Genomic DNA, 12,102 nt, shown 5'->3' with positions numbered 1-12,102 from the left:
AATTAATTTAGGTTAAGTTTTTCTAAAGAAACTGTGAAGGCAATAAATATGATTATGTTTTTTTTTAATTGTAATATAAAGTGCACAGTTTTGCGTAAAACAAGAAATAATTTAAATTCCTAGTTCATGAAAATTCAAATATTATTAAAACCTCTGTCACTAAGAATCCTTTTCTTCCCCCCCCCTCCCGAGTGGGAGACAAACACACATATGCTTGCTATTACCTGTTTTGTTAAAATATAAATTGCATTACTAGAAATCCTACTTTTATTACTTTAAAATTAGTAATTAGGTAATTATAGTAATCTGAGTGAGCTTTCATCATGTCTAAAAAATGTTAAGATACCTTATGATTTAACAGCTGTGATTAAAGAAAATAGTATATTTTTTCTCCAGATAAGCACGGAATTTGCTCCTTTTATTTCTGCATCAGTCGTTATTCATGATGATCTGCAAGTGGAAGCATATTTTAGAGATATTCCATTAACAAAAATTAGTAACCATGAATTCCCTTTAAAAATTAATGATGTGCATAATCTCTGTTCATTCCTTAAAGAAGTTGCAAAAATTAAAGGTGATAATAATGAAAACAGATTTAAAAATTTATTATTCATAACTCAAGGTCTTCGTGAATTAGAAAAAAATGCCCCTGAACATAAAAAGAAAGTACTTCAGTTTATATTTGAACAGATGACATTACTCGTTTTGCATAAAAATAATAATAGGTATAGTTCCTGATCTGTTAATATTATCAAATTTGATGTTTTCAATTTCTCCACAATGCTATAAATTTTTAAGATATAGTGCATATGTTACTTTGCCACAGTCACTGAAAAGATTGTGTTCTGAATATAATGTTGATCTAAAGTGGAGCAAACTCCTGAAAATTTTCTGAATTATGCTAAGGAAAAAAAATCCGCCTTTTAGGCGAAAACGATAATTTGTCACTTTAATGGTTGACGAAATTCACATTAAGCCATTCTTAGATTTCAAAGGTGAAAATATAATAGGAATGTAGCAAAATATAATTGTGAAAACGCTGCTAATTCTGCTTGTGGTTTTATGCTGCAGAGTATTAGATCTTCTTATAAGGATGTTATAAGTATTGTCATAGTAAAATCATTATAGGCACAATTTTTGCATGGATATATTGTGAAAATAATAAAAGGTTTAGAAAATTTAGGTTTTTCGTGTAATATGTGTGCTTATAAATCTACCCTGCTAAAATTTAAAACTTCTAATATCCTTAAAAATATTTCCACACATCCTTCTCATATATTTTTTATGCAGTTAAGTGACTTGATTATTATTAGTATGGAGAGAGATTCCAACATTACCTCAAGTCTTTATCAAAAGTCAACCAGTACTTTAAAGCATTATTTTAACTGTAAACATGCAATATAAGATCATACAAAAATTAATAATATATTTTGTGCAAAGAAAATGTTTCCAATATTATATCCGCGAATGAATTGAAAATATATATTTTCAATATATATTAAGTAAAAAAGAAAAATAATATGTATCTACATCATTAGAAAATACCATCCTGTTAGTAAAGCTTTAAAAACATGTATAGTTTAAAGGCAGGTAGTAGGTGACCAACGGCGATTGTCAGCCGCCAGTTTGTGACGTCACGATCTCGTAGTTGGGCTTCTGTTTAAGAAGGTGTTGACTATGCACACATAATGCTTCACATTTTTATATTTTCTAAGCAGAAAAAGGTTGTAAAATGGTAAAGATCTAGAAATAAATGTCAACAGTAGCTTGTTGTTTAATACATGTGTATATCATATCACAATTTGCTTTGAGAGAAAATAAGAACGTGATTGATTAATACGTATGCGAAGTCAGATCCAAACGTAATTACCCTACTTTCTGTCATAAATATGCACATTAATTGACTTACAATATTGTTATAAATTTTGTACATTAGATCATTTTAGTGCAATCATATGTGAGATTGATGTATTCTGCCGCATAATGTAACATGAAAAGTCTAGAGAGATAATATAGAGAGATCTTATGAATTTACGATCACAGCATACAGTGCAGAACGCGAAAGAAATTCAGAATTTCAAAATTAATGATCTGGTGTTGATAGGCGATGAACGTTTTCTACGAAACATCTGGAAAATGGGTAAAATAATTGAAGCTTTCCCCGGCTTTGATGGACAGGTAAGAGCTTAGAGTAATAAACTAAAGATGAAACAATTAGGAGATCAGTCCATATCCTGTACCCATTTGAAATGCAGGACTAAAATGCTTTACTATTGATGTTTCGGCCACCAGAGTCGTCTGCCTGTTTGTGAGATATTATTTCGCAATACACAGATCGTATGCGCAGTTCGCATTTTGTTCTTGCATTCTTGTAAACGGTAATTGTAACTTTCTCGCTTTACTTTTCGCTGTGTTGTGTTCTAAAGTTGAAACTGCTGAATATAAGTTAAACTACAGTCCACTCGCAAAGATGTATTTTTACATTTATTAATTTAAATTTAATATACCGCTACGCTACATTATTTGGTCCGTCGAGCCGGAGCTTGGAGAAAATTGTGCGCTTGTGAATAAGACTTCTACGTCTTCATAATGGTGTTGATAATGCACTTTCGGTTTAGAATTCTCATAATTTACGCAATGGATACAGAGTTCAATGTGAGTGAAAACGTAAACGCATTTTAATTGCATTTGACATTTCGTTATTGCTACTTTATTGTAATTAAAGTAATTTTCAAATTGTCAAATACAGAAGGAAAAAAAAAAAAAAAAAAAAAGAAAACTTTGAAAACACAGTTAACGGAATTCATCGAGAAAATAGATTATGATAATTTAGATAATGCTGAAGCTGAATTAATCTTAGAAAGATGTAAAATCTTTAAGGAAGATTTTAAATCTCTATTTAGAGAAATTTATACAAATTGCGATGATGATAAAATAGACACTTTCGTTGAGGAAGAACAGTCGGTTTTAGAGAAAATTGAGGAGGTTCACTTAAAAATTATTCGTAAGTTAAAGATCGACAAGGTCGTAAATGCAAACGGCGATAAACCTGTCATACCTGAATCAATCTCTGAAAGTTTAAAGTTACCAAAATTATCCTTACCCACATTTAGCGGAAATTTAACAGAATGGATAACATTTTAAGATTTATTTAACGCTAGTGTTGGCAACAATCCAAATCTTTCTGGAGCTCAAAAATTACAATATTTAAAGAGTTCTTTGAAAAATGATGCTTATCGCATTTTTTGTTAACAATGCCTTACTTATTTTGTTAGTATAATTTAGCTACTTGTGTATGGCAACACTAAGAGATATTCAAGTTTGAGAACGATGTAACGACGGGAGGAGCGTCATTGTTTCTTTCGTGATAATAAAGTTTGTTTTCGTTGAAACTGATTCTATTGTGTAAATAATCACCGCAGTTATAGTGTTTTAATGATAGAGACTATCTTTAAATCTATGATGCGAGACTTTAATTAAAGGCTACTTTGCTGAAGAGTGATTTACGATTTTAAGTACTGAAAGCAGAAAAAGTCGGTGATACTTTTTTCTAGTAAGCTTTAACGTTTCTGGCGTCCAGTTACAGGATTATTTACGCATTTAAAGATGTTTCAAGTGATAAAAGGTTTTAAAAAAGAATATTTGAAACAAGTTGTGGAAGAAATCGGTGAATGTTTACCAACAACCGTTACAATAGCAGGTTTAAAAGAAATTATTTTAAACAGTGCAGAATATAAAAAGGATCCTGAATTTGTTCAAGATTTACTTGCAACTGCTATTTCGGATCGAAAATTGATAGAGCAAAGACAAATTGAAAAGTATAAGCTGGATTATGAGCTTCAAAATTTGAGAATAGAGCAAGAACTTCAAAAAACAAAAATGGATTATGAACTGGAATTGGCAAGAATCCAAGCACAGAATCAAAGTGAGTCATTTCCGTCTATTTCTGTTTCTGATGTAAATAGTTCGAAACGAAAGTTTACTTTGCCTAGATTAGAATTTAAACAACTTGGGGATGATATTAAAGAGTGGCTTCCTTTCTGGAGTCAATTTGAACAAATTCATAAAGATAATGATATTGCCCCTGAGGATAAATTCCAGTATTTAATTCAAGCTACTGTGTCGGGTTTCCGCGCTAGAGAAGTTGTCGAGAGTTTTCCGCCTATCGGTGCTAATTATGAAAAGGCGTTGGAAAGTTTAAAATCCCGTTTTGGTAGGGAAGATATTTTAGTCGAAGTATACGTAAGAGAATTATTGAAATTAATCGTAACTGTTCAAACTAAGGAAAAGTTTTCATTAACTTCTTTGTACGATAAACTTGAATCTTATTTACGTGCCTTGGAAACATTAGATGTGACAACTGATAAATGTGCTTCTATATTATATCCAATGGTTGAGTCCTGCTTTCCAGCAGATTTTTTAAATCTGCTGGAAAACCGCAAATGAACAAGACAGGAAATAATGATTATCTTATCTAATCATTATTTCTTGTCTTGTTCATTTGCGGTTTTCCAGCTGAGCATGGTGGTTCGGTAAAACCAACGAAACCAGTCCTGTGAAAATTTTGTAAATATAACGCTGATTTTTGTTGTTTGACTTCTGAATTAGTAAATTGTAGATGTTTACTAGATTCAGGTAGAGAAAAATCATTCATTCGTCGGAAAACAGCTATCAATTTAGAATTGAGCATAAAGGATTCGAACATATTAGTGTCATGCTTACGTACTTTCAATACAACTACTACTGAAGGAGTTGACTTGGTGTTTGCACCTCATTTTAATAGTAGTTACAGAATTTCAACGTCTGCTTACATAATAGACATAATTGCAGGAAACATTCAAAGTATAACATTACCTCTAAATTTATATGAAAGCTTCCAAGATCTAACTTTAGCAGATCCTACATTTCATGAATCGGGAGAAATTGATATTTTGCTTGGAGTTAACGTATTCCTTACTTTAATCAATGGAGAGGTAATTAAAAGCCACAAATATCTTCCATTTGCATTTTGTTCTACGTTAGGATGAGTAATTGCTGGAACTACACATTTTGAATTCCCAAACCGTAAGTAGGTTTCAGTCAATACGCTAAATGTAAAAGCGGAGGAATTAATTAAACGATTTTGGGATTTGGAACAAATTCCCACATCGAAACCTTTAATTAAAGAGGAAAGATTGTGTGAAACCCATTTCGTGGAAAATCAGGTCCGTAGTGAAAATGGTCGTTACTGAGTAAAATTGCCATTCAGGCCTAAAAGAAATGAGTTAGCTAATTCCAGACCATCAGCCTTTCGCAACTTTCTTAGTCTGGAACAAAAACTAATAAAAACTCGAAGTATATCAACAATATAAAGACTTCATGTCTGAATATTTATCACTTGGACGCATGGAAGAATTATCCGATGATAATCTAGATAAAGTAAATTTTCATTATTATATACCTCATCATCACGTGCTAAAAGAATCGAGTCTTACCACAAAACTACGCGTCGTTTTCAATGCTAGTGCCAAAACTACATCAGGGATATCGCTTAGTGACACGCTAATGAATGGTCCCAAGGTACAAGACGACTTATTTACTATTCTTTTGAGGTTTAGATGCTATCCCATAGCCATCACTAGCGACTTATTGAAAATGTATCGACAAATTCAAATTCATGATGAAGATCGCGATTACCAAAAAATATTGTGGAGAGATGATCCATCGAGGCCGATTAAAACTTTTACAGGTTGTGCACAGTTACGTACGGCACTACTTCAGCTTCATACTTGGCTACTCGCGTACTCAAACAACTAACAATTGACGAACAAGCTAAATTCTCAAAGGCAGCTGAGATAATATTACATAATTGTTGATGATGTCCTATTTGGTTCAGATACAGTCGAGAACGCAGTAGAGTTAATTTCACAATTGAGTGAACTTTTATAAAAAGGTGACTTTCAATTGCATAAATGATGTATAAATGATCACTCGATTTTAAAAACTGCATTGAATGCCCAGAAAGCTAATTCTTCATGTACAGTAGTTGATACTAAATCAATAAAATTATTGGGTTTGGAGTGGTATCCAACGCAAGACGAGTTTATTTGTCACTTTGAAAATCTTGAGAACAGAGAGCATTCTACTAAAAGAATGATTTTGTCTTCTATTTCGAAAATCTTTGATCTACTTGGTTAGCACCTTTTATAGTTGCAGCAAAAATCTTGCTTTAAGATATATGGAAATTACAAATCTCGTGGGATGATCCCTTGCCAGATGAAATCAATCAAAGAGGGAAAATCTATTGTGAAGACATCGCAAATCTTGCATTCATACATTCATCTTACCAATGCATTCATATCCCTAGGAGAGTATTATTGCCCAAATCTACAAATGCTCTTCATTGTTTCTGTGACGCATCAGAGAAAGCTTACGCCGCAGTAATTTATTTAATGTCTTCAAATAATTCTTCAGTTTCGGTGCAGTTACTAACATCAAAAACTCGTGTAGCTCCCCTGAAAGTAATTTCTATTCCTCGTTTAGAAATTTGCTCTGCAGTTCTATTAGTGCATTTGGTTCAAGCTGTGCAGAATTCATTACAAATTCATGTTGACAATATTTACGCATGGAGTAATTCAATGATAGTTTTGTCCTGGATACAATCAGAACCCACACGCTGGCAAACCTTCGTAGCCAACCGCGTTTCAGAAATTCATCAGTCTTACCATCATTGCATTGGAATCACATAAAAGAGAAGGAGAATCCAGCTGATTGCGCATCAAGAGGTCTTTTGCATTCAGAACTTTCTACTCACGACTTGTGGTGGACAGGTCCTCAGTGGCTTAATTCAAATAACATTCCATTCTCTATCAACTTACCATTTTCAGAAGAGTCTTTAAAGGAACAACGGAAAAATATTTCTTGTTCGATTGGAACAGTCGCTTCGCAAATTCCAGTCCTTAATGAAGTTTCATCATTCTTGAAACTTAAAAGAATCATCGCATGGTGTTTTCGGTTTGCGAATAATTCAGCTAAATCTACCGCAACAAGGATTAAGGGTTACCTTAAAACCGAAGAAGCAATACGCTAGAAATGCAATTGTTAGAGTAGTTCAAATGGATGAGTTTTTTAATGAATATAATCTTCTGAAAAAGAATCAACCGTTAAACTCAAATAGTAAGATCCTTTCTTTGAACCCCTTTATCGATAAGAATGGACTTATACTTGTCGGAGGAAAATTATGACAATCCAACATCGTGCGGGACAGAAAATATCCTATTTTGTTGCCCAAGAAACATCACATAACACAGATTATAGTGAATCATTTTCATGAATCCCATCTTCATGCTGGCCCCCTACTATTGCTATCAGTGATTAGAAGAGAATATTGGATAATCACGCCAGGTCAGTTGTAAGACAACAGATTTTCAAATATGTGAAATGTCATCGTGTACGAGCTAAAACATCTACTCAGATAATGTCTGACTTACCATCGTCTCTAGAGTCGTTCCGTCAAAGGTTTTCTCCAAGGTTGGAATTGACTACGCCGGGCCATTTCAAGTGAAGCCCAGGCAAAGTCGAGGAGTAAAACCAATGAAATGCTACATTTGTGTATTCGTGTGTTTTACTACAAGAGCTATACATAATGAATTAGTAGGTAATCTAACATCAAAATCATCTATTGCCCCTTTGAAGCGCTTTGTGTCTCGAAGAGGAAAACCAATGGAAGTTTTTCCTAGCTCAGATAATATTGTGCGTATCGTGAAGCTCAAAACTGCTAATGGAGTTTTCAAAAGGCCAATTCACAAGCTTAGTGTTTTGCCTATCAGTGATTAAGTTCTTTTTTCCTAAAGCATTATAACATTGTACTTTGCTTTAATTAAGTTCCTGAATTGTATCAAGGCTTCTGTGCATATGTATTGAGAACAATTTAATTTAATTTCATAATTTCATATTATGTTTTCTTGTGAATATTTTAATGACACATTTTTTCATAATTTTATATTGTTATGATAATTTCATTTTGTAAAAGCTATTTAGATTTGAAACGATGTTTCAACGCCGGGCGGAATATTTCGGCCACCAGAGCTCTCTGCCTGTCTGTGAGATATTATTTCGTAATGCTCAGCTCGCATTTTGTTCTTGCATTCTTGCAAACGCTAATTGTAATTTTCTCGCTTTACTTTTTGCTGTGTTGTGTTCTAAAGTTGAAACTGCGGAATAAAAGTTAAACTACAGTCCACTCGCAAAGATTTATTTTTATGTTTATTAATTTAAATTTAAGATACCGCTACGCTATAATTGACTTTAAAAAGGACTGTGACGAAGGGGTCTAGTCTGGATTTTTAAGAATGGTTAAATGCATTACACTATGTACACTGCTCAAAAAAAAAAAAAAAAAAAAAAAAAAAGGGACAGTGCTATATCTCCCGTTCTACTGGGCCGATTGACAAAATTCAAACTGCGTTTTTCATGTCTCGAAAGCGCGACTTAGGATATATATTAGATTTATATATAGTACTATTCTAACATAGGTATTTTGACACAATATCGGACTTTTTCTGAAATAACATACCAATTTTTTTACATATTTCGATTCTACGACTCAAATTATGCCAGAATACCAAGTTTTGTAAAAATCGTACGAATAGTTTTTAAAATATTAGCTCTCAAAATTTTAGCTCCTCAATGTTAATTGAATTTGGCAAATATTTATTAATATCTCTTTTTCTATTAAACTTTTTTGATTTTTTCTCTCACATTTCGAAATTTTGGTTCATTCCAAATAAAATTTACCCATTTTTTGCTTTTTATTTTTTAAATTTCTATTTTTAAATAATTTCTATAGATTTTTCGAAAAAAATTTTGAATTATAACCTATAAAATTTTTACCATCATCTTAAAGTAGGTGTATTTTTAAGCATATCTGCAAAAAATTAGACTTTTTTATTCAAAATTTTCTAAGATATACACGAATTTACATAATTTCGCGTTTTGAAATTTGGCACCTTTTTTTTGAGCGATAATAACGCCAAATGTGGTCTATGGATTTTTGTTACACTGAATTGCCACAGCTATTTTTAACCTTAAACTTCAAGTAAAATTTTACGGAGAATTAATTATATGACATTTTTTCCCTAAATGATGCGTAATAAATATTTATTAATACTATATGAAAGGCTATTTTTTTAAATTATAGATGATATTATTCAAATTTTTAACTTTTTTTTTTTTTAATTTTTCTCGTATCTTTTCTTTTTTTAAAAAATTTAAGAGTAAGTTTTCGTAAGAGTAAATTTTTACCTTCGGCGTTTTATCGTCTGCTACTTTACTTCGTTTAAATCGAATTGTCTAAAACTGAGAATTTTCGTTTGATATTTATTTGAATTTTATAACATTAACTGCATAATTTATTTCTAAACAAACTGTTGCTTTTGAAGTGGCTGAAAGAGCGGCTGATACTATTATCCATATTTTTAAAGCACAATATATTTTTATAGAAACATAATATTTAGAATAATCATTTTTTATAAAAGTCAAATTATGATATAAACATACAACTCTCTAGAGACTGAATTAATGGAAGTTCAATGGTTATGTAGAAATGATCTGCAGCTACTTAATGGCTGGATAAGTCAGCAGATTCTGTGGACAAGTAAGAATAATTATATAAACGACACCAACATTCTGGATTCAATAAACAACGAGGATACGATGTTTACTAAATGAATTTAAGAAGTTTTAAAACATAAAAAATCAACTCATTTTTTTCCTAAAATGTATTTTTGTGCGTAGCGTATTTTCATTATATCCTTAAAATTCTAATTTAGAATGTAATTGTCAGGAACTGAATCCTAATCATCAGTAATATAATAAGTAATTATTACGGTTATTAATAAATCCTTCTTATAAAGTAATTGCAAATATTTCAAAAAACTTTCTGTCTGAACATTTTTCTATGCAAATATTTTTAATTTATATTAATCAAGATTGCACACCATATTACTTATTTCCACTTCAATTCTTACCGTCAGTTCTAGTAGAATTTACAAATCAATTATATTTAATTAAGGATTGAATTGGATTATTTAATTATGGCAAAGCACACGAGGGCTATCTGCCTAAAGGGAGGGATGCCTTCGTGGAGGACTTTCTTAGGGAAACTGGCTCGTATACACGTTACACATGGGGAAAACCACGAAACCGCCCATGCGGCCAGCCCGTTCGCGGGATTCGAAACTCGAACCGAACTACCAGTGTTCAGCGTCTTTACCGCTCGCTGTTGGTGGGCTATTTAATTAAGAAATGACCATCTAAGTTAAGAAACAGCGTACCGTAACAACATTTCAATTATTGGTTCCGTATCTTTCATGTTACTCCCGATTGGCTAGCTACATGATTTTTAATGAGTATTCGGATTTTACTAGTAACTTCACTTGGAAATCGCGCTTAAACTAGTTGGTTATTTGAACATAGAAAGAACATGGGAGCTCTTTGATTAAGATGCTTTCATAGAGAATCTTTGTAAAGAGAACCTAAAAACTACGAAAACCAACCATGCAGCCTGGGTTAGACTGAGCAGCAAACAATTAGTATTTAACAATCTTTTCTTTTTCAAATGCTAGGCAACTGATGAGTCTCCAATTAAATCTCCAATTTAATATTTTATTTGTAAATATTTAAAATATTGTTGTATTCTTTGACACAAAAAGCAGAATTTAAGTTTTGTTAACTCGTTAGTAAACTACCAAGCCGTAGTGCAAATGAATATTCAATTTCTTTGGCTATAATTGTATTCACTTAATATTCTTGGAATATGAGCTAAAGAAGGAACGTTCTCGGAAGATTAAAGAAGTGTTTAAATCCAGTGATATTAGGTTTGTCTTACAAGCTCAGGATCAAAACGATTCTGCAATTGCCCGAGTAGTTGACTTGTAAATGGATGTGAATTAACCAGATGACTTTTAATCTTACGTTATTCAGCCAGAAAACGTATTCCAAATGTTTTGTATTGCATGACAATGCATCTTTTCATTATTCAATAACCAGTCGGAGAACCGCTTGTGTTCGGAAAATAAGTATGTATATTCAATCGTCCTGCATGTTCTTCAAATTTGTCTTCTTGTGATTTTTTTTCTTTCTCAAAAACTAAAGTTACCTCTCAAAGGAAAGTTTTTTGACACTGAAGAGACAAAATTAATATGACATCTACTTTTAGAGGCATGTCAAAAACAGATCTCTACAAACCTTCTCTTCCATTACATGTTGTGCAGTCAGACAAAAAGTTACATCAGCGTAAATTCTATAATCTATTTTTATTACACTCTGATTACTTTATTAACATACAGTGAATATATACTAAATCTTTTACTTTAGCTTAAGTAATTCGGAATTTTTGACGGAATTGTTGTCGGAACTAGGACTTAGAAGATAAGTCAAATTAAATATTTCGATAACCCAGTAAATTCAAGTTCGAAATTTCAATATTTTATTTTCGGAGGGAGGGGAAATGTTTTCAGTTTTGGTCCATTATACTAAGTATATTTGCTTCGATTTTTTATTTTTCCATAAAAGCGAAAATTTTACGCATGGTATACATATAACGCATAGCTTCAAATTAAAATTTAATAATATACAGAGTGGTTATAATTAAAGTTCCACATTGAAACGGTCATAAAAGGAAAACTACTGGACCAAATGTTATCAAACTTGGAAATCGTGTAAAGGAGGTCATGGGAATTTATTTTCCGCGAAAAAAAGGAAGTTCGAAACCTCACCACCAGGGGGGAAATGGCGCTGTATGCAATATTGTTAAACGAAATATGGGTCGGAATCTAACTTAACCTTTTGTTAAACGGGTTTAATATGTTGTATACCCTTAAGGAACTTTGAAGTAGGCAAATTACCATTTAAAGACGTTAAATTCGATAAATGTCGAGTGCGCCATCCCTGTAAGTGAGAATTTCGTCCGTGAAACCATGAATTAGCGATTAGAAAATGTGAGATCGCAAATCACTCTCACAAGTGCGTACAATCTGGAAATCGTTTTCTTACAGATCGCTAACATGTAATTTTTTAAGCCGGAATTCGGCACTAAAACATGAAGATACTGATTCAAAACGC

This window comes from Stegodyphus dumicola, chromosome 7 (genome assembly GCF_044657685.1).
Source record: "Stegodyphus dumicola isolate Sdum_Otavi_A_Nest chromosome 7, ASM4465768v1".
Lineage (NCBI taxonomy): Eukaryota > Metazoa > Arthropoda > Arachnida > Araneae > Eresidae > Stegodyphus > Stegodyphus dumicola.
This window is presented reverse-complemented; position numbering follows the sequence as displayed.